Below are 25,104 nucleotides of genomic sequence, written 5' to 3'. Positions count from 1 at the left end.
AGAGAGTGTCAGAGATTGTCAGAGAGTTTCAGAGAGCTTCAGAGAGTGTCAGGGAGTGTCAGAGAGTGTAAGAGAATTTCGGAGATTTTAAGAGAGAGTCAGACAGTGTCTGAGAGTGTCAGAGAGTGCCAGAGGGTTTCTGAGATTTTGTGAGTTTGTCAGAGAGTGTCACAGAGAGTCAGAGAGTGCCAGAGATCTTCAGCGAGCGTCAGATAGTGTCAGATAGTTTCAGAAAGTGTCAGATAGTGTCAGAGAGTTTCAGAAAGAGTCAGAGAGTGTCAGAGAGTGTCAAAGAGTTTCAGAGAGTGTCAGAGAGATTCAGAGACTTTCTCAGAGTACCAGAGAGTGTCAGAGATTGTCTGAGAGTGTCAGAGAGTGTCTGCGAGTGTCAGAGAGTTTCAGAGAGTTTCAGAGAGTGTCAGAAAGTTTCAGAGAGTGTCAGAGAGTTTCAGAGAGCTTCAGAGAGTGTCAGGGAGTGGCAGAGAGTGTCAGAGAGTGTCAGACAGGTTCAGAAAGTGTCAGAGAGTTTAAGAGACTTTCTGAGAGTGTCAGAGAGTTCCTGAGAGTTTCTGACAGTTTCTGAGTGTGTCGGAGATTGTCAGAGAGTGTCAGAGTGTTTCAGAGAGTGTCACAGAGTTTCAGAGAGTGTCAGAGATTTTCAGAGAGTTTCAGAGATCTTCAGAGAGTTTCAGAGAGTGCCAGAAAGTTTCAGAGAGTGTCACAGAGTGTCAGAGAGCTTCGGAGAGTGTCATAGAGTGTCAGTGAGTTTCAGAGAGTGTCAGAGAGTTTCAGAGATTTTCTGAGAGTTTCTGAGAGTGTCAGAGAAGGTCAGAGATTGTCAGAAAGTTTTAGAAAGTGCCAGATAGCATCAGAGAGTTTCAGAAAGTGTCAGAGAGTGTCAGAGAGTGTCTGAGAGTGTCAGAGAGTGTCTGAGAGTGTCAGAGAGTGTCAGAGAGTTTCAGAGAGTTTCAGAGAGTTCCAGAGATCTTCAGAGAGATTCAGAGAGTGTCAGAGCGTGTCAGAGAGTTTCAGAGAGTGTCAGAGAGTGTCAGAGACTGTCTGAGAGATTCAGAGAGTTTCACAGAGTGTCAGAGAGTTTCACAGAGTGTCACAGAGTGTCAGAGAGTGTCAGAGAGTTTCAGAGAGTTTCTGAGAGCTTCTGAGAGTGTCAGAGAGTGTCAGAGAGTGTCAAAGAGTGTCAGAAATTATCAAAAAGTGTCAGTTGTGTCAGAGAGTTTCAGAAAGAGTCAGAGAGTGTCAAACAGTGTCAAAGAGTTTCAGAGAGTGTTAGAGAGTGTCAGAGAGTACCAGAGAGTGTCAGAGAGTTTCTGAGAGTGTCAGAGAGTGTCTGAGAGTGTCAGAGAGTTTCAGAGAGTTTCAGAGAGTGTCAGAAAGTTCCAGAGAGTGTCAGAGTGTGTCAGAGAGTTTCAGAGAGTTTCAGATAGTGTCAGAGAGTTTCAGAGAGTTTCAGAGAGCTTCAGAGAGTGTCAGGGAGTGGCAGAGAGTGTCAGAGATATTCGGAGAGTTTCAGAGATTTTCTGAGAGTTTCTGAGAGTGTCAGAGAGTGTCAGAGATTGTCAGAAAGTTTCAGAAAGTGCCAGATAGCATCAGAGAGTTTCAGAAAGTGTCAGAGAGTGTCAGAGAGTGTCTGAGAGTGTCAGAGAGTGTCTGAGAGTGTCAGAGAGTGTCAGAGAGCTTCAGAGAGTGTCAGGGAGAGTCAGAGAGTGCCAGAGATCTTCAGCGAGCGTCAGATAGTGTCAGATAGTTTCAGAAAGTGTCAGATAGTGTCAGAGAGTTTCAGAAAGAGTCAGAGAGTGTCAGAGAGTGTCAAAGAGTTTCAGAGAGTGTCAGAGAGATTCAGAGACTTTCTCAGAGTACCAGAGAGTGTCAGAGATTGTCTGAGAGTGTCAGAGAGTGTCTGCGAGTGTCAGAGAGTTTCAGAGAGTTTCAGAGAGTGTCAGAAAGTTTCAGAGAGTGTCAGAGAGTTTCAGAGAGCTTCAGAGAGTGTCAGGGAGTGGCAGAGAGTGTCAGAGAGTGTCAGACAGGTTCAGAAAGTGTCAGAGAGTTTAAGAGACGTTCTGAGAGTGTCAGAGAGTTCCTGAGAGTTTCTGACAGTTTCTGAGTGTGTCGGAGATTGTCAGAGAGTGTCAGAGTGTTTCAGAGAGTGTCACAGAGTTTCAGAGAGTGTCAGAGATTTTCAGAGAGTTTCAGAGATCTTCAGAGAGTTTCAGAGAGTGCCAGAAAGTTTCAGAGAGTGTCACAGAGTGTCAGAGAGCTTCGGAGAGTGTCATAGAGTGTCAGTGAGTTTCAGAGAGTGTCAGAGAGTTTCAGAGATTTTCTGAGAGTTTCTGAGAGTGTCAGAGAAGGTCAGAGATTGTCAGAAAGTTTTAGAAAGTGCCAGATAGCATCAGAGAGTTTCAGAAAGTGTCAGAGAGTGTCAGAGAGTGTCTGAGAGTGTCAGAGAGTGTCTGAGAGTGTCAGAGAGTGTCAGAGAGTTTCAGAGAGTTTCAGAGAGTTCCAGAGATCTTCAGAGAGATTCAGAGAGTGTCAGAGCGTGTCAGAGAGTTTCAGAGAGTGTCAGAGAGTGTCAGAGACTGTCTGAGAGATTCAGAGAGTTTCACAGAGTGTCAGAGAGTTTCACAGAGTGTCACAGAGTGTCAGAGAGTGTCAGAGAGTTTCAGAGAGTTTCTGAGAGCTTCTGAGAGTGTCAGAGAGTGTCAGAGAGTGTCAAAGAGTGTCAGAAATTATCAAAAAGTGTCAGTTGTGTCAGAGAGTTTCAGAAAGAGTCAGAGAGTGTCAAACAGTGTCAAAGAGTTTCAGAGAGTGTTAGAGAGTGTCAGAGAGTACCAGAGAGTGTCAGAGAGTTTCTGAGAGTGTCAGAGAGTGTCTGAGAGTGTCAGAGAGTTTCAGAGAGTTTCAGAGAGTGTCAGAAAGTTCCAGAGAGTGTCAGAGTGTGTCAGAGAGTTTCAGAGAGTTTCAGATAGTGTCAGAGAGTTTCAGAGAGTTTCAGAGAGCTTCAGAGAGTGTCAGGGAGTGGCAGAGAGTGTCAGAGATATTCGGAGAGTTTCAGAGATTTTCTGAGAGTTTCTGAGAGTGTCAGAGAGTGTCAGAGATTGTCAGAAAGTTTCAGAAAGTGCCAGATAGCATCAGAGAGTTTCAGAAAGTGTCAGAGAGTGTCAGAGAGTGTCTGAGAGTGTCAGAGAGTGTCTGAGAGTGTCAGAGAGTGTCAGAGAGCTTCAGAGAGTGTCAGGGAGTGGCAGAGAGTGTCAGAAAGTGTCAGAGAGGTTCAGATAGTGTCAGAGAGTTTAAGAGACTTTCTGAGAGTGTCAGAGAGTGCCTGTGAGTTTCTGACAGTTTCTGAGTGTGTCGGAGAATGTCAGAGAGAGTCAGAGTGTTTCATAGAGTGTCATAGAGTTTCAGAGAGTGTCAGAGATTTTCAGAGAGTTTCAGAGATCTTCAGAGAGTTTCAGAGAGTGCCAGAAAGTTTCAGAGAGTGGCACAGAGTGTCAGAGAGCTTCGGAGAGTGTCACAGAGTGTCAGAGAGTGTCAGAGAGTTTCAGAGATTTTCTGAGAGTTTCTGAGAGTGTCAGAGAGTGTCAGAGATTGTCAGAAAGTTTCAGAAAGTGCCAGATAGTATCAGAGATTTTCAGAAAGTGTCAGAGAGTGTCAGAGAGTGTCTGAGAGTGTCAGGGAGTGTCTGAGAGTGTCAGAGAGTGTCAGAGAGTTTCAGAGAGTTTCAGAGAGTTCCAGAGATCTTCAGAGAGATTCAGAGAGTGTCAGAGCGTGTCAGAGAGTATCAGAGACTGTCTGAGAGATTCAGAGAGTTTCACAGAGTGTCAGAGAGTTTTGGAGAGTGTCACAGAGTGTCAGAGAGTGTCAGAGAGTTTCAGAGAGTTTCTGAGAGCTTCTGAGAGTGTCAGAGAGTGTCAAAGAGTGTCAGAAATTTTCAGAAAGTGTCAGATAGTGTCAGAGACTTTCAGAAAGAGTCAGTGAGTGTCCAACAGTGTCAAAGAGTTACAGAGAGTGTCGGAGAGTGTTAGAGAGTTTCAGAGAGTGTCAGAGAGTTTGAGAGAGTGTCAGAGAGCTTCAGAGGGATTCAGAGGGTGTCAGGGAGTGTCAGAGAGTGTCTGAGAGTGTCAGAGAGTTTCAGAGAGTTTCAGAGAGTGTCAGAAAGTTTCAGAGAGTGTCAGAGAGTTTCAGAGTAATTCAGAGAGTGTCAGAGAGCTTCAGAGGGATTCAGAGAGTGTCAGGGAGTGTCAGAGAGTGTCAGAGAATTTCAGAGAGTGTCAGAGAGTGTCAGACAGTATCAGAGAGTGTCAGAGAGTGTCGAAGAGTTTCTGAGAGTGTCAGAGAGTTTCTGAGAGTTTCTGAGTTTGTCAGAGATTGTCAGAGAGTGACAGAGAGTTTCAGAGAGTGTCACAGAGTATGAGTGTGTGTCAGAGATTGTCAGAGAGATTCAGAGAGCTTCTGAGAGTTTCTGAGAGTGGCAGAGAGTGTCAGAAAGGTTCAGAGAGTGGCAGAGAGTTTCAGAGAGCTTCAGAGAGTGTCAGGGAGTGTCAGAGAGTGTAAGAGAATTTCGGAGATTTTAAGAGAGAGTCAGACAGTGTCTGAGAGTGTCAGAGAGTGCCAGAGGGTTTCTGAGATTTTGTGAGTTTGTCAGAGAGTGTCACAGAGAGTCAGAGAGTGTCAGAGATCTTCAGCGAGCGTCAGATAGTGTCAGAGAGTGTCAGATAGTTTCAGAAAGTGTCAGATAGTGTCAGAGAGTTTCAGAAAGAGTCAGAGAGTGTCAGAGAGTGTCAAAGAGTTTCAGAGAGTGTCAGAGAGATTCAGAGACTTTATCAGAGTACCAGAGAGTGTCAGAGATTGTCTGAGAGTGTCAGAGAGTGTCTGCGAGTGTCAGAGAGTTTCAGAGAGTTTCAGAGAGTGTCAGAAAGTTTCAGAGAGTGTCAGAGAGTTTCAGAGAGCTTCAGAAAGTGTCAGGGAGTGGCAGAGAGTGTCAGAGAGTGTCAGACAGGTTCAGAAAGTGTCAGAGAGTTTAAGAGACTTTCTGAGAGTGTCAGAGAGTTCCTGAGAGTTTCTGAAAGTTTCTGAGTGTGTCGGAGAATGTCAGAGAGTGTCAGAGTGTTTCAGAGAGTGTCACAGAGTTTCAGAGAGTGTCAGAGATTTTCAGAGAGTTTCAGAGATCTTCAGAGAGTTTCAGAGAGTGCCAGAAAGTTTCAGAGAGTGTCACAGAGTGTCAGAGAGCTTCGGAGAGTGTCACAGAGTGTCAGAGAGTTTCAGAGAGTGTCAGAGAGTTTCAGAGATTTTCTGAGAGTTTCTGAGAGTGTCAGAGAAGGTCAGAGATTGTCAGAAAGTTTCAGAAAGTGCCAGATAGCATCAGAGAGTTTCAGAAAGTGTCAGAGAGTGTCAGAGAGTGTCTGAGAGTGTCAGAGAGTGTCTGAGAGTGTCAGAGAGTTTCAGAGCGTGTCAGAAAGTTTCAGAGAGTGTCAGAGAGTGTCAGAGAGTTTCAGAGAGTTTCAGAGCGTGTCAGAGAGTTTCAGAGAGTGTCAGAGAGTGTCAGAGACTGTCTGAGAGATTCAGAGAGTTTCACAGAGTGTCAGAGAGTTTTGGAGAGTGTCACAGAGTTTCAGAGAGTTTCTGAGAGCTTCTGAGAGTGTCAGAGAGTGTCAGAGAGTGTCAAAGAGTGTCAGAAATTATCAAAAAGTGTCAGTTGTGTCAGAGAGTTTCAGAAAGAGTCAGAGAGTGTCAAACAGTGTCAAAGAGTTTCAGAGAGTGTTAGAGAGTGTCAGAGAGTTTCAGAGAGTGTCAGAGAATTTCAGAGACTTTCTGAGAGTACCAGAGAGTGTCAGAGAGTGTCTGAGAGTTTCAGAGAGTGTCTGAGAGTGTCAGAGAGTTTCAGAGAGTTTCAGAGAGTGTCAGAAAGTTGCAGAGAGTGTCAGAGTGTGTCAGAGAGTTTCAGAGAGTTTCAGAGAGTGTCAGAGAGTTTCAGAGAGTTTCAGAGAGCTTCAGAGAGTGTCAGGGAGTGGCAGAGAGTGTCAGAGATATTCGGAGAGTTTCAGAGATTTTCTGAGAGTTTCAGAAAGTGTCAGAGAGTGTCAGAGAGTGTCTGAGAGTGTCAGAGAGTGTCTGAGAGTGTCAGAGAGTGTCAGAGAGCTTCAGAGAGTGTCAGGGAGTGGCAGAGAGTGTCAGAAAGTGTCAGAGAGGTTCAGATAGTGTCAGAGAGTTTAAGAGACTTTCTGAGAGTGTCAGAGAGTGCCTGAGAGTTTCTGACAGTTTCTGAGTGTGTCGGAGAATGTCAGAGAGTGTCAGAGTGTTTCATAGAGTGTCATAGAGTTTCAGAGAGTGTCAGAGATTTTCAGAGAGTTTCAGAGATCTTCAGAGAGTTTCAGAGAGTGCCAGAAAGTTTCAGAGAGTGGCACAGAGTGTCAGAGAGCTTCGGAGAGTGTCACAGAGTGTCAGAGAGTGTCAGAGAGTTTCAGAGATTTTCTGAGAGTTTCTGAGAGTGTCAGAGAGTGTCAGAGATTGTCAGAAAGTTTCAGAAAGTGCCAGATAGTATCAGAGATTTTCAGAAAGTGTCAGAGAGTGTCAGAGAGTGTCTGAGAGTGTCAGGGAGTGTCTGAGAGTGTCAGAGAGTGTCAGAGAGTTTCAGAGAGTTTCAGAGAGTTCCAGAGATCTTCAGAGAGATTCAGAGAGTGTCAGAGCGTGTCAGAGAGTATCAGAGACTGTCTGAGAGATTCAGAGAGTTTCACAGAGTGTCAGAGAGTTTTGGAGAGTGTCACAGAGTGTCAGAGAGTGTCAGAAATTTTCAGAAAGTGTCAGATAGTGTCAGAGACTTTCAGAAAGAGTCAGTGAGTGTCAAACAGTGTCAAAGAGTTACAGAGAGTGTCAGAGAGTGTTAGAGAGTTTCAGAGAGTGTCAGAGAGTTTTCGTGACTTTCTGAGAGTACCAGAGAGTGTCAGAGAGTGTCTGAGAGTGTCAGAGAGTGTCTGAGAGTGTCAGAGAGTTTCAGAGAGTTTCAGAGCGTGTCAGAAAGTTTCAGAGAGTGTCAGAGAGTGTCAGAGAGTTTCAGAGAGTTTCAGAGAGTGTCAGAGAGTTTCAGAGAGCTTCAGAGAGTGTCAGGGAGTGGCAGAGATTGTCAGAGATTTTCGGAGAGTTTCAGAGAGAGTCAGAGTGTGTCAGAGAGTGTCAGAGAGGTTCAGATAGTGTCAGAGAGTTTCAGAGACTTTCTGAGAGTGTCAGAGAGTGCCTGAGAGTTTCTGACAGTTTCTGAGTGTGTCGGACAGTGTCAGAGAGTGTCAGAGTGTTTCAGAGAGTTTCAGAGAGTTTCAGAGTGTGTCAGAGATTTTCAGAGAGTTTCAGAGATCTTCAGAGAGTGTCAGAGAGTGCCAGAAAGTTTTAGAGAGTGTCACAGAGTGTCAGAGAGCTTCAGAGAGATTCAGAGAGTGTCAGGGAGTGTCAGAGAGTGTCAGAGAATTTCAGAGTGTGTCAGAGAGTTTCAGAGAGTGTCAGACATTATCTGAGTGTGTCAGAGAGTGCCGAAGAGTTTCAGAGAGTGTCAGAGAGTGTCAGAGAGTGTCACAGAGTGTCAGAGAGTGTCAGAGAGTTTCAGAGAGTTTCTGAGCGTTTCTGAGAGTGACATAGAGTGTCAGAGATTGTCAGAAATTTTCAGAAAGTGTCAGAGAGTTTCAGAAAGTGTCGGAGAGTGTCAGAGAGTGTCAGAGAGTGTCAGAGAGTGTTGGAGAGTTTCAGAGAGTGTCACATGGTATGTGTGTGTATCTGAGATTGTCAGAGAGTTTCAGAGAGCTTCTGAGAGTTTCTGAGAGTGTCAGAGAGTGTCAGAAAGTTTCAGAGAGTGTCAGAGAGTTTCAGAGCGTTTCAGAGAGTGTCAGAGAGTTTCAGAGAGCTTCAGAGAGTGTCAGGGAGTGTCAGAGAGTGTAAGAGAATTTCGGAGATTTTCAGAGAGAGTCAGACAGTGTCAGAGAGTGTCACAGAGAGTCAGAGAGTGTCAGAGATCTTCACAGAGCGTCAGAGAGTGTCGAGTGTGTCAGATCGTTTCAGAAAGTGTCAGATAGTGTCAGAGAGTTTCAGAAAGAGTCAGAGAGTGTCAAACAGTGTCAAAGAGTTTCAGAGAGTGTCAGAGAGTTTCAGAGACTTTTTCAGAGTACCAGAGAGTGCCAGAGAGTGTCTGAGAGTGTCAGAGAGTGTCTGCGAGTGTCAGAGAGTTTCAGAGAGTTTCAGAGAGAGTCAGAAAGTTTCAGAGATTGTCAGAGATTCTCAGAGAGTTTCAGAGAGCTTCAGAGAGTGTCAGGGAGTGGCAGAGAGTGTCAGATAGTGTCAGAGAGTTTAAGGGACTTTCTGAGAGTGTCAGAGAGTGCCTGAGAGTTTCTGACAGTTTCTGAGTGTGTTGGAGAATGTCAGAGAGTGTCAGAGTGTTTCAGAGAGTGTCACAGAGTTTCAGAGCGTGTCAGAGATTTTCAGAGAGTTTCAGAGATCTTCAGAGAGTTTCAGAGAGTGCCAGAAAGTTTCAGAGAGTGTCACAGAGTGTCAGAGAGCTTCGGAGAGTGTCACAGAGTGTCAGAGAGTGTCAGAGAGTTTCAGAGATTTTCTGAGAGTTTCTGAAAGTGTCAGAGAGTGTCAGAGTTTGTCAGAAAGTTTCAGAAAGTGCCAGATAGTATCAGAGAGTTTCAGAAAGTGTCAGAGAGTGTCGGAGAGTGTCTGAGAGTGTCAGGGAGTGTCAGAGAGTGTCAGAGAGTGTCAGAGAGTTTCAGAGAGTTTCAGAGAGTTCCAGAGATCTTCAGAGAGATTCAGAGAGTGTCAGAGCGTGTCAGAGAGTTTCAGAGAGTGTCAGAGAGTATCAGAGACTGTCTGAGAGATTCAGAGAGTTTCACAGAGTGTCAGAGAGTTTTGGTGAGTCTCACAGAGTGTCAGAGAGTGTCAGAGAGTTTCAGAGAGTTTCTGAGAGCTTCTGAGAGTGTCAGAGAGTGTCAGAGATTGTCAAAGAGCGTCAGAAATTTTCAGAAAGTGTCAGATAGAGTCAGAGAGTTTCAGAAAGAGTCAGAGAGTGTCAAACAGTGTCAAAGAGTTACAGAGAGTGTCAGAGAGTGTTAGAGAGTTTCAGAGAGTGTCAGAGAGTTTTAGAGACTTTCTGAGAGTACCAGAGAGTGTCAGAGAGTGTCTGAGAGTGTCAGAGAGTGCCTGAGAGTGTCAGAGAGTTTCAGAGAGTTTCAGAGACTGTCAGAAAGTTTCAGAGAGTGTCAGAGAGTGTTAGAGAGTTTCAGAGAGTTTCAGAGAGTGTCAGAGAGTTTCAGAGAGTTTCAGAGAGCTTCAGAGAGTGTCAGGGAGTGGCAGAGATTGTCAGAGATTTTCGGAGAGTTTCAGAGAGAGTCAGACAGTGTCTGAGAGTGTCAGACAGTGTCAAAGAGTTTCAGAGAGTGTCAGAGTGTGTCAGAGAGTGCCAGAGAGGTTCAGATAGTGTCAGAGAGTTTCAGAGACTTTCTGAGAGTGTCAGAGAGTGCCTGAGCGTTTCTGACAGTTTCTGAGTGTGTCGGAGAGTGTCAGAGAGTGTCAGAGTGTGCCAGAAAGTTTCAGAGAGTGTCACAGAGTGTCAGAGATCTTCAGAGAGATTCAGGGAGTGTCAGAGAGTGTCAGAGAATTTCAGAGTGTGTCAGAGAGTTTCAGAGAGTGTCAGACAGTATCTGAGAGTGTCAGAGAGTGCCGAAGAGTTTCAGAGAGTGTCACAGAGTGTCAGAGAGTGTCAGAGAGTTTCAGAGAGCATCTGAGCGTTTCTGAGAGTGTCATAGAGTGTCAGAGATTGTCAGAAATTTTCAGAAAGTGTCAGATAGTTTCAGAGAGTTTCAGAAAGTGTCGGAGAGTGTCAGAGAGTGTCAGAGAGTGTCAGAGAGTGTGAGAGATTTTCAGATAGCGTCAGAGAGTTTACGAGACTTTCTGAGAGTGGCAGACAGTGCCTGAGAGTTTCTGACAGTTTCTGAGTGTGTCAGAGAGTGTCAGAGAGTGTCAGAGAGTGTCAGAGAGTTTTAGATAGTGTCAGAGAGTTTAAGAGACTTTCTGCGAGTGTCAGACAGTGCATGAGAGTTTCTGACAGTTTCTGAGTGTGTCGGAGAGTGTCAGAGAGTGTCAGAGTGTTTCAGAGAGTGTCACAGAGTTTCAGAGAGTTTCAGAGATTTTCAGAGAGTTTCAGAGATCTTCAGAGAGTTTCAGAGAGTGCCAGAAAGTTTCAGAGAGTGTCACAGAGTGTCAGAGAGCTTCGGAGATTCAGAGAGTGTCAGGGAGTGTCAGAGAGTGTCAGAGAATTTCAGAGTGTGTCAGAGAGTTTCAGAGAGTGTCAGACAGTATCTGAGAGTGTGAGAGAGTGCCGAAGAGTTTCAGAGAGTGTCAGAGAGTGTCAGAGAGTGTCACAGAGTGTCAGAGAGTGTCAGAGAGTTTCAGAGAGTTTCTGAGCGTTTCTGAGAGTATCAGAGAGTGTCAGAGAGTGTCTGAGAGTGTCAGGGAGTGTCTGAGAGTGTCAGAGAGTGTCAGAGAGTTTCAGACAGTTTCAGAGAGTTCCAGAGATCTTCAGAGAGATTCAGATGAGTGTCAGAGCGTGTCAGAGAGTCTCAGAGAGTATCAGAGAGTATCAGAGACTGTCTGAGAGATTCAGAGAGTTACACAGAGTGTCAGAGAGCTTTGGAGAGTGTCACAGAGTGTCAGAGAGTGTCAGAGTGTTTCAGAGAGTTTCTGAGAGCTTCTGAGAGTGTCAGAGAGTGTCAGAGAGTGTCAAAGAGTGTCAGAAATTTTCAGAAAGTTTCAGATAGTGTCAGAGAGTTTCAGAAAGAGTCAGAGAGTGTCAAACAGTGTCAAAGAGTTACAGAGAGTGTCAGAGAGTGTCAGAGAGTTTCCGAGAGTGTCAGAAAGTTTCAGTGAGTGTCAGAGAGTTTCAGAGAGTTTCAGAGAGTGTCAGAGAGTTTCAGAGAGTTTCAGAGAGCTTCAGAGAGTGTCAGGGAGTGGCAGAGATTGTCAGAGATTTTCGGAGAGTTTCAGAGAGAGTCAGACAGTGTCTGAGAGTGTCAGACAGTGTCAAAGAGTTTCAGAGAGTGTCAGAGTGTGTCAGAGAATGTCAGAGAGGTTCAGATAGTGTCAGAGAGTTTCAGAGACTTTCTGAGTGTGTCGGAGAGTGTTGGAGAGTGTCAGAGTGTTTCAGAGACTTTCACAGAGTTTCAGAGTGTGTCAGAGATTTTCAGAGAGTTTCAGAGATCTTCAGAGAGCGTCAGAGAGTGCCAGAAAGTTTCAGAGAGTGTCACAGAGTGTCAGAGAGCTTCAGAGAGATTCAGAGAGTGTCAGGGATTGTCAGAGAGTGTCAGAGAATTTCAGAGTGTGTCAGAGAGTTTCAGAGAGTGTCAGACAGTATCTGAGAGTGTCAGAGAGTGCCGAAGAGTTTCAGAGAGTGTCAGAGAGCGGCACAGAGTGTCACAGAGTGTCAGAGAGTGTCAGAGAGTTTCAGAGAGTTTCTGAGCGTTTCTGAGAGTGTCATAGAGTGTCAGAGATTGTCAGAAATTTTCAGAAAGTGTCAGAGAGTTTCAGAAAGTGTCTGAGAGTTTCAGAGAGTGTCAGAGAGATTCAGATAGTGTCAGACAGTATCTGAGAGTGTCAGAGAGTGCCGAAGAGTTTCAGAGAGTGTCAGAGAGCGGCACAGAGTGTCACAGAGTGTCAGAGAGTGTCAGAGAGTTTCAGAGAGTTTCTGAGCGTTTCTGAGAGTGTCATAGAGTGTCAGAGATTGTCAGAAATTTTCAGAAAGTGTCAGAGAGTTTCAGAAAGTGTCTGAGAGTTTCACAGAGTGTCAGAGAGTTTTGGAGAGTGTCACAGAGTGTCAGAGAGTGTCAGAGAGTTTCAGAGAGTTTCTGAGAGCTTCTGAGAGTGTCAGAGAGTGTCAAAGAGTGTCAGAAATTTTCAGAAAGTGTCAGATAGTGTCAGAGACTTTCAGAAAGAGTCAGTGAGTGTCAAACAGTGTCAAAGAGTTACAGAGAGTGTCAGAGAGTGTTAGAGAGTTTCAGAGAGTGTCAGAGAGTTTTAGTGACTTTCTGAGAGTACCAGAGAGTGTCAGAGAGTGTCTGAGAGTGTCAGAGAGTGTCTGAGAGTGTCAGAGAGTTTCAGAGAGTTTCAGAGCGTGTCAGAAAGTTTCAGAGAGTGTCAGAGAGTGTCAGAGAGTTTCAGAGAGTTTCAGAGAGTGTCAGAGAGTTTCAGAGAGCTTCAGAGAGTGTCAGGGAGTGGCAGAGATTGTCAGAGATTTTCGGAGAGTTTCAGAGAGAGTCAGAGTGTGTCAGAGAGTGTCAGAGAGGTTCAGATAGTGTCAGAGAGTTTCAGAGACTTTCTGAGAGTGTCAGAGAGTGCCTGAGAGTTTCTGACAGTTTCTGAGTGTGTCGGACAGTGTCAGAGAGTGTCAGAGTGTTTCAGAGAGTTTCAGAGAGTTTCAGAGTGTGTCAGAGATTTTCAGAGAGTTTCAGAGATCTTCAGAGAGTGTCAGAGAGTGCCAGAAAGTTTTAGAGAGTGTCACAGAGTGTCAGAGAGCTTCAGAGAGATTCAGAGAGTGTCAGGGAGTGTCAGAGAGTGTCAGAGAATTTCAGAGTGTGTCAGAGAGTTTCAGAGAGTGTCAGACATTATCTGAGTGTGTCAGAGAGTGCCGAAGAGTTTCAGAGAGTGTCAGAGAGTGTCAGAGAGTGTCACAGAGTGTCAGAGAGTGTCAGAGAGTTTCAGAGAGTTTCTGAGCGTTTCTGAGAGTGACATAGAGTGTCAGAGATTGTCAGAAATTTTCAGAAAGTGTCAGAGAGTTTCAGAAAGTGTCGGAGAGTGTCAGAGAGTGTCAGAGAGTGTCAGAGAGTGTTGGAGAGTTTCAGAGAGTGTCACATGGTATGTGTGTGTATCTGAGATTGTCAGAGAGTTTCAGAGAGCTTCTGAGAGTTTCTGAGAGTGTCAGAGAGTGTCAGAAAGTTTCAGAGAGTGTCAGAGAGTTTCAGAGCGTTTCAGAGAGTGTCAGAGAGTGTCAGAGAGTTTCAGAGAGCTTCAGAGAGTGTCAGGGAGTGTCAGAGAGTGTAAGAGAATTTCGGAGATTTTCAGAGAGAGTCAGACAGTGTCAGAGAGTGTCACAGAGAGTCAGAGAGTGTCAGAGATCTTCACAGAGCGTCAGAGAGTGTCGAGTGTGTCAGATCGTTTCAGAAAGTGTCAGATAGTGTCAGAGAGTTTCAGAAAGAGTCAGAGAGTGTCAAACAGTGTCAAAGAGTTTCAGAGAGTGTCAGAGAGTTTCAGAGACTTTTTCAGAGTACCAGAGAGTGCCAGAGAGTGTCTGAGAGTGTCAGAGAGTGTCTGCGAGTGTCAGAGAGTTTCAGAGAGTTTCAGAGAGAGTCAGAAAGTTTCAGAGATTGTCAGAGATTCTCAGAGAGTTTCAGAGAGTTTCAGAGAGTGTCAGAGAGTTTCAGAGAGTTTCAGAGAGCTTCAGAGAGTGTCAGGGAGTGGCAGAGAGTGTCAGATAGTGTCAGAGAGTTTAAGGGACTTTCTGAGAGTGTCAGAGAGTGCCTGAGAGTTTCTGACAGTTTCTGAGTGTGTTGGAGAATGTCAGAGAGTGTCAGAGTGTTTCAGAGAGTGTCAGAGAGTTTCAGAGCGTGTCAGAGATTTTCAGAGAGTTTCAGAGATCTTCAGAGAGTTTCAGAGAGTGCCAGAAAGTTTCAGAGAGTGTCACAGAGTGTCAGAGAGCTTCGGAGAGTGTCACAGAGTGTCAGAGAGTGTCAGAGAGTTTCAGAGATTTTCTGAGAGTTTCTGAAAGTGTCAGAGAGTGTCAGAGTTTGTCAGAAAGTTTCAGAAAGTGCCAGATAGTATCAGAGAGTTTCAGAAAGTGTCAGAGAGTGTCGGAGAGTGTCTGAGAGTGTCAGGGAGTGTCAGAGAGTGTCAGAGAGTGTCAGAGAGTTTCAGAGAGTTTCAGAGAGTTCCAGAGATCTTCAGAGAGATTCAGAGAGTGTCAGAGCGTGTCAGAGAGTTTCAGAGAGTGTCAGAGAGTATCAGAGACTGTCTGAGAGATTCAGAGAGTTTCACAGAGTGTCAGAGAGTTTTGGTGAGTCTCACAGAGTGTCAGAGAGTGTCAGAGAGTTTCAGAGAGTTTCTGAGAGCTTCTGAGAGTGTCAGAGAGTGTCAGAGATTGTCAAAGAGCGTCAGAAATTTTCAGAAAGTGTCAGATAGAGTCAGAGAGTTTCAGAAAGAGTCAGAGAGTGTCAAACAGTGTCAAAGAGTTACAGAGAGTGTCAGAGAGTGTTAGAGAGTTTCAGAGAGTGTCAGAGAGTTTTAGAGACTTTCTGAGAGTACCAGAGAGTGTCAGAGAGTGTCTGAGAGTGTCAGAGAGTGCCTGAGAGTGTCAGAGAGTTTCAGAGAGTTTCAGAGACTGTCAGAAAGTTTCAGAGAGTGTCAGAGAGTGTTAGAGAGTTTCAGAGAGTTTCAGAGAGTGTCAGAGAGTTTCAGAGAGTTTCAGAGAGCTTCAGAGAGTGTCAGGGAGTGGCAGAGATTGTCAGAGATTTTCGGAGAGTTTCAGAGAGAGTCAGACAGTGTCTGAGAGTGTCAGACAGTGTCAAAGAGTTTCAGAGAGTGTCAGAGTGTGTCAGAGAGTGCCAGAGAGGTTCAGATAGTGTCAGAGAGTTTCAGAGACTTTCTGAGAGTGTCAGAGAGTGCCTGAGCGTTTCTGACAGTTTCTGAGTGTGTCGGAGAGTGTCAGAGAGTGTCAGAGTGTGCCAGAAAGTTTCAGAGAGTGTCACAGAGTGTCAGAGATCTTCAGAGAGATTCAGGGAGTGTCAGAGAGTGTCAGAGAATTTCAGAGTGTGTCAGAGAGTTTCAGAGAGTGTCAGACAGTATCTGAGAGTGTCAGAGAGTGCCGAAGAGTTTCAGAGAGTGTCACAGAGTGTCAGAGAGTGTCAGAGAGTTTCAGAGAGCATCTGAGCGTTTCTGAGAGTGTCATAGAGTGTCAGAGATTGTCAGAAATTTTCAGAAAGTGTCAGATAGTTTCAGAGAGTTTCAGAAAGTGTCGGAGAGTGTCAGAGAGTGTCAGAGAGTGTCAGAGAGTGTCAGAGAGTGTGAGAGATTTTCAGATAGCGTCAGAGAGTTTACGAGACTTTCTGAGAGTGGCAGACAGTGCCTGAGAGTTTCTGACAGTTTCTGAGTGTGTCAGAGAGTGTCAGAGAGTGTCAGAGAGTGTCAGAGAGTTTTAGATAGTGTCAGAGAGTTTAAGAGACTTTCTGCGAGTGTCAGACAGTGCATGAGAGTTTCTGACAGTTTCTGAGTGTGTCGGAGAGTGTCAGAGAGTGTCAGAGTGTTTCAGAGAGTGTCACAGAGTTTCAGAGAGTTTCAGAGATTTTCAGAGAGTTTCAGAGATCTTCAGAGAGTTTCAGAGAGTGCCAGAAAGTTTCAGAGAGTGTCACAGAGTGTCAGAGAGCTTCGGAGATTCAGAGAGTGTCAGGGAGTGTCAGAGAGTGTCAGAGAATTTCAGAGTGTGTCAGAGAGTTTCAGAGAGTGTCAGACAGTATCTGAGAGTGTGAGAGAGTGCCGAAGAGTTTCAGAGAGTGTCAGAGAGTGTCAGAGAGTGTCACAGAGTGTCAGAGAGTGTCAGAGAGTTTCAGAGAGTTTCTGAGCGTTTCTGAGAGTATCAGAGAGTGTCAGAGAGTGTCTGAGAGTGTCAGGGAGTGTCTGAGAGTGTCAGAGAGTGTCAGAGAGTTTCAGACAGTTTCAGAGAGTTCCAGAGATCTTCAGAGAGATTCAGATGAGTGTCAGAGCGTGTCAGAGAGTCTCAGAGAGTGTCAGAGAGTATCAGAGACTGTCTGAGAGATTCAGAGAGTTACACAGAGTGTCAGAGAGCTTTGGAGAGTGTCACAGAGTGTCAGAGAGTGTCAGAGTGTTTCAGAGAGTTTCTGAGAGCTTCTGAGAGTGTCAGAGAGTGTCAGAGAGTGTCAAAGAGTGTCAGAAATTTTCAGAAAGTTTCAGATAGTGTCAGAGAGTTTCAGAAAGAGTCAGAGAGTGTCAAACAGTGTCAAAGAGTTACAGAGAGTGTCAGAGAGTGTCAGAGAGTTTCCGAGAGTGTCAGAAAGTTTCAGTGAGTGTCAGAGAGTTTCAGAGAGTTTCAGAGAGTGTCAGAGAGTTTCAGAGAGTTTCAGAGAGCTTCAGAGAGTGTCAGGGAGTGGCAGAGATTGTCAGAGATTTTCGGAGAGTTTCAGAGAGAGTCAGACAGTGTCTGAGAGTGTCAGACAGTGTCAAAGAGTTTCAGAGAGTGTCAGAGTGTGTCAGAGAATGTCAGAGAGGTTCAGATAGTGTCAGAGAGTTTCAGAGACTTTCTGAGTGTGTCGGAGAGTGTTGGAGAGTGTCAGAGTGTTTCAGAGACTTTCACAGAGTTTCAGAGTGTGTCAGAGATTTTCAGAGAGTTTCAGAGATCTTCAGAGAGCGTCAGAGAGTGCCAGAAAGTTTCAGAGAGTGTCACAGAGTGTCAGAGAGCTTCAGAGAGATTCAGAGAGTGTCAGGGATTGTCAGAGAGTGTCAGAGAATTTCAGAGTGTGTCAGAGAGTTTCAGAGAGTGTCAGACAGTATCTGAGAGTGTCAGAGAGTGCCGAAGAGTTTCAGAGAGTGTCAGAGAGCGGCACAGAGTGTCACAGAGTGTCAGAGAGTGTCAGAGAGTTTCAGAGAGTTTCTGAGCGTTTCTGAGAGTGTCATAGAGTGTCAGAGATTGTCAGAAATTTTCAGAAAGTGTCAGAGAGTTTCAGAAAGTGTCTGAGAGTTTCAGAGAGTGTCAGAGAGATTCAGATAGTGTCAGAGAGTTTAAGAGACTTTCTGAGAGTGTCAGACAGTGCCTGAGAGTTTCTGACATTTTCTGAGTGTGTCGGAGTGTGTCAGAGAGTGTCAGAGTGTTTCAGGGAGTGTCATAGAGTTTCAGAGAGTATCAGAGATTTTCAGAGAGTTTCAGAGATCTTCAGAGAGTTTCAGAGAGTGCCAGAAAGTTTCAGAGAGTGTCACAGAGTGTCAGAGAGCTTCGGAGAGTGTCACCGAGTGTCAGAGAGTGTCAGAGAGTTTCAGAGATTTTCTGAGAGTTTCTGAGAGTGTCAGAGAGTGTCAGAGAGTGACTGAGAGTGTCAGAGAGTGTCAGAGAGTTTCAGAGAGTTTCAGAGAGTGCCAGAGATCTTCAGAGAGATTCAGAGAGTGTCAGTGCGTGTCAGAGAGTTTCGGAGAGTGTCAGAGAGTGTCAGAGACTGTCTGAGAGATTCAGAGAGTGTCACAGAGTGTCAGAGAGCTTTGGAGAGTGTCAGAGAGTTTCAGAAAGTTTCAGAGAGTGCCAGAGAGTTTCGGAGAGTTTCAGAGAGAGTCACACATTGTCTGCGAGTGTCGGAGAGTGTAAAAGAGTTTCAGAGAGTGTCAGAGAGTGTCAGAGAGATTCAGATGGTGTCAGAGTGTTTCAAAGACTTTCTGAGAGATTCAGAGAGTTTCACAGAGTTTCTGACAGTTTCTGAGTTTGTCGGAGAGTGTCAGAGAGTGTCAGAGTGTTTCAGCGAGTGTCACAGAGTTTCAGAGAGTGTCAGAGATTTTCAGAGAGTTTCAGAGATCTTCAGAGAGTGTCAGAGAGTGCCAGAAAGTTTCAGAGAGTGTCACAGAGTGTCAGAGATCTTCAGAGAGATTCAGAGAGTGTCAGGGAGTGTCAGAGAGTTTCAGAGAGTGTCAGACAGTATCTGAGAGTGTCAGAGAATGCCGAAGTGTTTCAGAGAGTGTCAGAGCGTGTCAGGGAGTTTCAGAAAGTGTCAGAGAGTGTCAGAGATTGTCAGAAAGTTTCAGAAAGTGTCAGATAGTGTCAGAGATTTTCAGAAAGTGTCAGAGAGTGTCAGAGAGTGTCTGAAAGTGTCAGAGAGTGTCTGAGAGTGTCAGAGAGTTTCAGAGAGTTTCAGAGAGTGTCAGAAAGTTTCAGAGAGTGTCAGAGAATTTCAGAGAGTTTCAGAGAGTTTCAGAGAGTGTCAGGGAGTGTCAGAGAGTGTCAGAGAGTTTCAGAGAGTTTCAGAGAGAGTCAGACAGTGTCTGAGAGTGTCCGAGAGTGTAAATGAGTTTCAGAGACTGTCAGAGAGTGTCAGAGAGTGTCAGAGTGTTTCAGATAGTGTCACAGAGTTTCAGAGAGTGTCAGAGATTTTCAGAGAGTTTCAGAGATCTTCAGAGATTGTCAGAGAGCGCCAGAAAGATTCAGAGAGTGTCACAGAGTGTCAGAGAGCTTCAGAGGGATTCAGAGAGTGTCGGGGAGTGTCAGAGAGTGTCAAAGAACTTCAGAGAGTGTCAGAGAGTTTCAGAGAGTGTCAGACAGTATCTGAGAGTATCAGAGAGTGCCGAAGAGTTTCAGAGAGTGTCAGAGAGTTTCTGAGAGTGTCACAGAGCGTCAGTGAGAGTCAGAGAGTTTCAGAGAGTGTCAGAGAGTGTCAGAGAGTGTCAGAGAGTTTCAGAGAGTGTCACAGAGTGTCAGTGAATGTCAGAGAGTATCAGAGAGGGTCAGCGAGAATCAGAGAGTGTCAGCGAGTGTCAGAGATTTTCAGAGACTTTCTGAGAGTGTCAGAGAGTGCCTGAGAGTTTCTGACAGTTTCTGAGTGTGTCGGAGAGTGTCAGAGAGTGTCAGAGCGTTTCAGAGAGTGTCAGAGATATTCAGAGAGTTTCAGAGATCTTCAGAGAGTGTCAGGGAGTGCCAAAAAGTTTCAGAGAGTGTCACAGAGTGTCAGAGAGCTTCAGAGAGATTCAGAGTGTGTCAGAGAGTGTCTGAGAGTGTCAGAGAGAGTCTGAGAGTGTCAGAGAGTTTCAGAGAGTTTCAGAGAGTGTCAGAAAGTTTCAGAGAGTGTCAGAGAGTTTCAGAGAGTGTCAGACAGTACCTGAGAGTGTCAGAGAGTGCCGAAGAGTTTCAGAGAGTGTCAGAGTGTCAGAGAGTTTCAGAGAGTGTCACAGAGCTTCAGTGAGAGTCAGAGTGTTTCAGAGAGTTTCAGAGCGTGCCAGAGAGTTTCGGAGAGTTTCAGAGAGAGTCAGACATTGTCTGAGAGTGTCCGAGAGAGTAAAAGAGTTTCAGAGAGTGTCAGAGAGTGTCAGAGAGATTCAGATCGTGTCAGAGTGTTTCAGAGACTTTCTGAGAGTTTCAGAGAGTGCCTGAGAGTTTCTGACAGTTTCTGAGTTTGTCGGAGAGTGTCAGAGAGTGTCAGAGTGTTTCAGAGAGTGTCACAGAGTTTCAGAGAGTGTCAGAGATTTTCAGAGAGTTTCAGAGATCTTCTGAGAGTGTCAGAGAGTGCCAGAAAGTTTCAGAGAGTGTCACAGAGTGTCAGAGAGCTTCAGAGAGATTCAGAGAGTTTCAGGGAGTGTCAGAGAGTTTCAGAGTGTCAGACAGTATCTGAGAGTGTCAGAGAGTGCCGAAGAGTTTAAGAGAGTGTCAGAGCGTGTCAGAGAGTTTCAGAAAGTGTCAGAGAGTGTCAGATACTGTCAGAAAGTTTCAGAAAGTGTCAGAGAGTGTCTGAGAGTGTCAGAGAGTGTCTGAGAGTGTCAGAGAGTTTCAGAGAGTTTCAGAGAGTGTCAGAGAGTGACTGAGAGTGTCAGAGAGTGTCAGAGAGTTTCAGAGAGTTTCAGAGAGTGCCAGAGATCTTCAGAGAGATTCAGAGAGTGTCAGTGCGTGTCAGAGAGTTTCAGAGAGTGTCAGAGAGTGTCAGAGACTGTCTGAGAGATTCAGAGAGTGTCACAGAGTGTCAGAGAGTTTTGGAGAGTGTCAGAGAGATTCAGATAGTGTCAGAGTGTTTCAAAGACTATCTGAGAGATTCAGAGAGTTTCACAGAGTTTCTGACAGTTTCTGAGTTTGTCGGAGAGTGTCAGAGAGTGTCAGAAAGTTTCAGAGAGTGCCAGAGAGTTTCGGAGAGTTTCTGAGAGAGTCACACATTGTCTGCGAGTGTCGGAAGGTGTAAAAGAGTTTCAGAGAGTATCAGAGAGTGTCAGAGAGATTCAGATGGTGTCAGAGTGTTTCAAAGACTTTCTGAGAGATTCAGAGAGTTTCACAGAGTTTCTGACAGTTTCTGAGTTTGTCGGAGAGTGTCAGAGAGTGTCAGAGTGTTTCAGCGAGTGTCAGAAAGTTTCAGAGAGTGTCAGAGAATTTCAGAGAGTTTCAGAGAGTGTCAGGGAGTGTCAGAGAGTGTCAGAGAGTTTCAGAGAGTTTCAGAGAGTGTCAGACAGTGTCTGAGAGTGTCCGAGAGTGTAAAAGAGTTTCAGAGACTGTCAGAGAGTGTCAGAGAGTGTCAGAGTGTTTCAGAGAGTGTCACAGAGTTTCAGAGAGTGTCAGAGATTTTCAGAGAGTTTCAGAGATCTTCAGAGATTGTCAGAGAGCGCCAGAAAGATTCAGAGAGTGTCACAGAGTGTCAGAGAGCTTCAGAGAGATTCAGAGAGTGTCGGGGAGTGTCAGAGAGTGTCAAAGAACTTCAGAGAGTGTCAGAGAGTTTCAGAGAGTGTCAGACAGTATCTGAGAGTATCAGAGAGTGCCGAAGAGTTTCAGAGAGTGTCAGAGAGTTTCAGAGAGTGTCACAGAGCGTCAGTGAGAGTCAGAGAGTTTCAGAGAGTGTCAGAGAGTGTCAGAGAGTGTCAGAGAGTTTCAGAGAGTGTCACAGAGTGTCAGTGAATGTCAGAGAGTATCAGAGAGGGTCAGCGAGAATCAGAGAGTGTCAGCGAGTGTCAGAGATTTTCAGAGACTTTCTGAGAGTGTCAGAGAGTGCCTGAGAGTTTCTGACAGTTTCTGAGTGTGTCGGAGAGTGTCAGAGAGTGTCAGAGCGTTTCAGAGAGTGTCAGAGATTTTCAGAGAGTTTCAGAGATCTTCAGAGAGTATCAGGGAGTGCCAAAAAGTTTCAGAGAGTGTCACAGAGTGTCAGAGAGCTTCAGAGAGATTCAGAGTGTGTCAGAGAGTGTCTGAGAGTGTCAGAGAGAGTCTGAGAGTGTCAGAGAGTTTCAGAGAGTTTCAGAGAGTGTCAGAAAGTTTCAGAGAGTGTCAGAGAGTTTCAGAGAGTGTCAGACAGTACCTGAGAGTGTCAGAGAGTGCCGAAGAGTTTCAGAGAGTGTCAGAGTGTCAGAGAGTTTCAGAGAGTGTCACAGAGCTTCAGTGAGAGTCAGAGTGTTTCAGAGAGTTTCAGAGAGTGCCAGAGAGTTTCGGAGAGTTTCAGAGAGAGTCAGACATTGTCTGAGAGTGTCCGAGAGTGTAAAAGAGTTTCAGAGAGTGTCAGAGAGTGTCAGAGAGATTCAGATCGTGTCAGAGTGTTTCAGAGACTTTCTGAGAGTTTCAGAGAGTGCCTGAGAGTTTCTGACAGTTTCTGAGTTTGTCGGAGAGTGTCAGAGAGTGTCAGAGTGTTTCAGAGAGTGTCACAGAGTTTCAGAGAGTGTCAGAGATTTTCAGAGAGTTTCAGAGATCTTCAGAGAGTGTCAGAGAGTGCCAGAAAGTTTCAGAGAGTGTCACAGAGTGTCAGAGAGCTTCAGAGAGATTCAGAGAGTTTCAGGGAGTGTCAGAGAGTTTCAGAGAGTGTCAGACAGTATCTGAGAGTGTCAGAGAGTGCCGAAGAGTTTAAGAGAGTGTCAGAGCGTGTCAGAGAGTTTCAGAAAGTGTCAGAGAGTGTCAGAGACTGTCAGAAAGTTTCAGAAAGTGTCAGAGAGTGTCTGAGAGTGTCAGAGAGTGTCTGAGAGTGTCAGAGAGTTTCAGAGAGTTTCAGAGAGTGTCAGAAAGTTTCAGAGAGTGTCAGAGAATTTCAGAGAGTTTCAGAAAGTTTCAGAGAGTGTCAGGGAGTGTCAGAGAGTGTCAGAGAGTTTCGGAGAGTTTCAGAGAGAGTCAGACAGTGTCTGATAGTGTCCGAGAGTGTAAAAGAATTTCAGAGACTGTCAGAGAGTGTCAGAGAGTGTCAGAGAGGTTCAGATAGTGTCAGAGAGTTTCAGAGACTTTCTGAGAGTGTCAGAGAGTGCCTGAGAGTTTCTGACAGTTTCTGAGTTTGTCGGAGAGTGTCAGAGAGTGTCAGAGTGTTTCAGAGAGTCTCACAGAGTTTCAGAGAGTGTCAGAGATTTTCAGAGAGTTTCAGAGATCTTCAGAGATTGTCAGAGAGCGCCAGAAAGATTCAGAGATTGTCACAGAGTGTCAGTGAGCTTCAGATAGATTCAGAGAGTGTCGGGGAGTGTCAGAGAGTGTCAAAGAACTTCAGAGAGTGTCAGAGAGTTTCAGAGAGTGTCAGACAGTATCTGAGAGTATCAGAGAGTGCCGAAGAGTTTCAGAGAGTGTCAGAGAGTTTCAGAGAGCGTCACAGAGCGTCAGTGAGAGTCAGAGAGTTTCAGAGAGTGTCAGAGAGTGTCAGAGAGTGTCAGAGAGTTTCAGAGAGTGTCAGACAGTATCTGAGAGTATCAGAGAGTGCCGAAGAGTTTCAGAGAGTGTCAGAGAGTTTCAGAGAGTGTCACAGAGCGTCAGTGAGAGTCAGAGAGTTTCAGAGAGTGTCAGAGAGTGTCAGAGAGTGTCAGAGATTTTCAGAGACTTTCTGAGAGTGTCAGAGAGTGCCTGAGAGTTTCTGACAGTTTCTGAGTGTGTCGGAGAGTGTCAGAGAGTGTCAGAGCGTTTCAGAGAGTGTCAGAGATTTTCAGAGAGTTTCAGAGATCTTCAGAGAGTGTCAGGGAGTGCCAAAAAGTTTCAGAGAGTGTCACAGAGTGTCAGAGAGCTTCAGAGAGATTCAGAGTGTGTCAGAGTGTGTCTGAGAGTGTCAGAGAGTGTCTGAGAGTGTCAGAGAGTTTCAGAGAGTTTCAGAGAGTGTCAGAAAGTTTCAGAGAGTGTCAGAGAGTTTCAGAGAGTGTCAGACAGTACCTGAGAGTGTCAGAGAGTGCCGAAGAGTTTCAGAGAGTGTCAGAGTGTCAGAGAGTTTCAGAGAGTGTCACAGAGCTTCAGTGAGTGTCAGAGTGTTTCAGAGAGTTTCAGAGAGTGCCAGAGAGTTTCGGAGAGTTTCAGAGAGAGTCAGACATTGTCTGAGAGTGTCCGAGAGTGTAAAAGAGTTTCAGAGAGTGTCAGAGCGTGTCAGAGAGATTCAGATCGTGTCAGAGTGTTTTAGAGACTTTCTGAGAGTTTCAGAGAGTGCCTGAGAGTTTCTGACAATTTCTGAGTTTGTCGGAGAGTGTCAGAGAGTGTCAGAGTGTTTCAGAGAGTGTCACAGAGTTTCAGAGAGTGTCAGAGATTTTCAGAGAGTTTCAGAGATCTTCAGAGAGTGTCAGAGAGAGCCAGAAAGTTTCAGAGAGTGTCACAGAGTGTCAGAGAGCTTCAGAGAGTGTCAGACAGTATCTGAGAGTGTCAGAGAGTGCCGAAGAGTTTCAGAAAGTGTCAGAGCGTGTCAGAGACTGTCAGAAAGTTTCAGAAAGTGTCAGAGAGTGTCTGAGAGTGTCAGAGAGTGTCTGAGAGTGTCAGAGAGTTTCAGAGAGTTTCAGAGAGTGTCAGAAAGTTTCAGAGAGTGTCAGAGAATTTCAGAGAGTTTCAGAAAGTTTCAGAGAGTGTCAGGGAGTGTCAGAGAGTGTCAGAGAGTTTCGGAGAATTTCAGAGAGAGTCAGACCGTGTCTGAGAGTGTCCGAGAGTGTAAAAGAATTTCAGAGACTGTCAGAGAGTGTCAGAGAGATTCAGATCGTGTCAGATAGTTTCAGAGACTTTCTGAGAGTTTCAGAGAGTGCCTGAGAGTTTCTGACAGTTTCTGAGTTTGTCGGAGAGTGTCAGAGAGTGTCAGAGTGTTTCAGAGAGTGTCACAGAGTTTCAGAGAGTGTCAGAGATTTTCAGAGAGTTTCAGAGATCTTCAGAGAGTGTCAGAGAGTGCCAGAAAGTTTCAGAGAGTGTCACAGAGTGTCAGAGAGCTTCAGAGAGATTCAGAGAGTTTCAGGGAGTGTCAGAGAGTTTCAGAGAGTGTCAGACAGTATCTGAGAGTGTCAGAGAGTGCCGAAGAGTTTAAGAGAGTGTCAGAGCGTGTCAGAGAGTTTCAGAAAGTGTCAGAGAGTGTCAGAGACTGTCAGAAAGTTTCAGAAAGTGTCAGAGAGTGTCTGAGAGTGTCAGAGAGTGTCTGAGAGTGTCAGAGAGTTTCAGAGAGTTTCAGAGAGTGTCAGAAAGTTTCAGAGAGTGTCAGAGAATTTCAGAGAGTTTCAGAAAGTTTCAGAGAGTGTCAGGGAGTGTCAGAGAGTGTCAGAGAGTTTCGGAGAGTTTCAGAGAGAGTCAGACAGTGTCTGATAGTGTCCGAGAGTGTAAAAGAATTTCAGAGACTGTCAGAGAGTGTCAGAGAGTGTCAGAGAGGTTCAGATAGTGTCAGAGAGTTTCAGAGACTTTCTGAGAGTGTCAGAGAGTGCCTGAGAGTTTCTGACAGTTTCTGAGTTTGTCGGAGAGTGTCAGAGAGTGTCAGAGTGTTTCAGAGAGTCTCACAGAGTTTCAGAGAGTGTCAGAGATTTTCAGAGAGTTTCAGAGATCTTCAGAGATTGTCAGAGAGCGCCAGAAAGATTCAGAGATTGTCACAGAGTGTCAGTGAGCTTCAGATAGATTCAGAGAGTGTCGGGGAGTGTCAGAGAGTGTCAAAGAACTTCAGAGAGTGTCAGAGAGTTTCAGAGAGTGTCAGACAGTATCTGAGAGTATCAGAGAGTGCCGAAGAGTTTCAGAGAGTGTCAGAGAGTTTCAGAGAGTGTCACAGAGCGTCAGTGAGAGTCAGAGAGTTTCAGAGAGTGTCAGAGAGTGTCAGAGAGTGTCAGAGAGTTTCAGAGAGTGTCAGACAGTATCTGAGAGTATCAGAGAGTGCCGAAGAGTTTCAGAGAGTGTCAGAGAGTTTCAGAGAGTGTCACAGAGCGTCAGTGAGAGTCAGAGAGTTTCAGAGAGTGTCAGAGAGTGTCAGAGAGTGTCAGAGATTTTCAGAGACTTTCTGAGAGTGTCAGAGAGTGCCTGAGAGTTTCTGACAGTTTCTGAGTGTGTCGGAGAGTGTCAGAGAGTGTCAGAGCGTTTCAGAGAGTGTCAGAGATTTTCAGAGAGTTTCAGAGATCTTCAGAGAGTGTCAGGGAGTGCCAAAAAGTTTCAGAGAATGT

Source organism: Heterodontus francisci, unplaced genomic scaffold (assembly GCF_036365525.1).
Source record: "Heterodontus francisci isolate sHetFra1 unplaced genomic scaffold, sHetFra1.hap1 HAP1_SCAFFOLD_96_2, whole genome shotgun sequence".
NCBI classification, from domain to species: Eukaryota; Metazoa; Chordata; class Chondrichthyes; order Heterodontiformes; family Heterodontidae; genus Heterodontus; species Heterodontus francisci.
Note: the sequence above shows the minus strand (reverse complement) of the source record.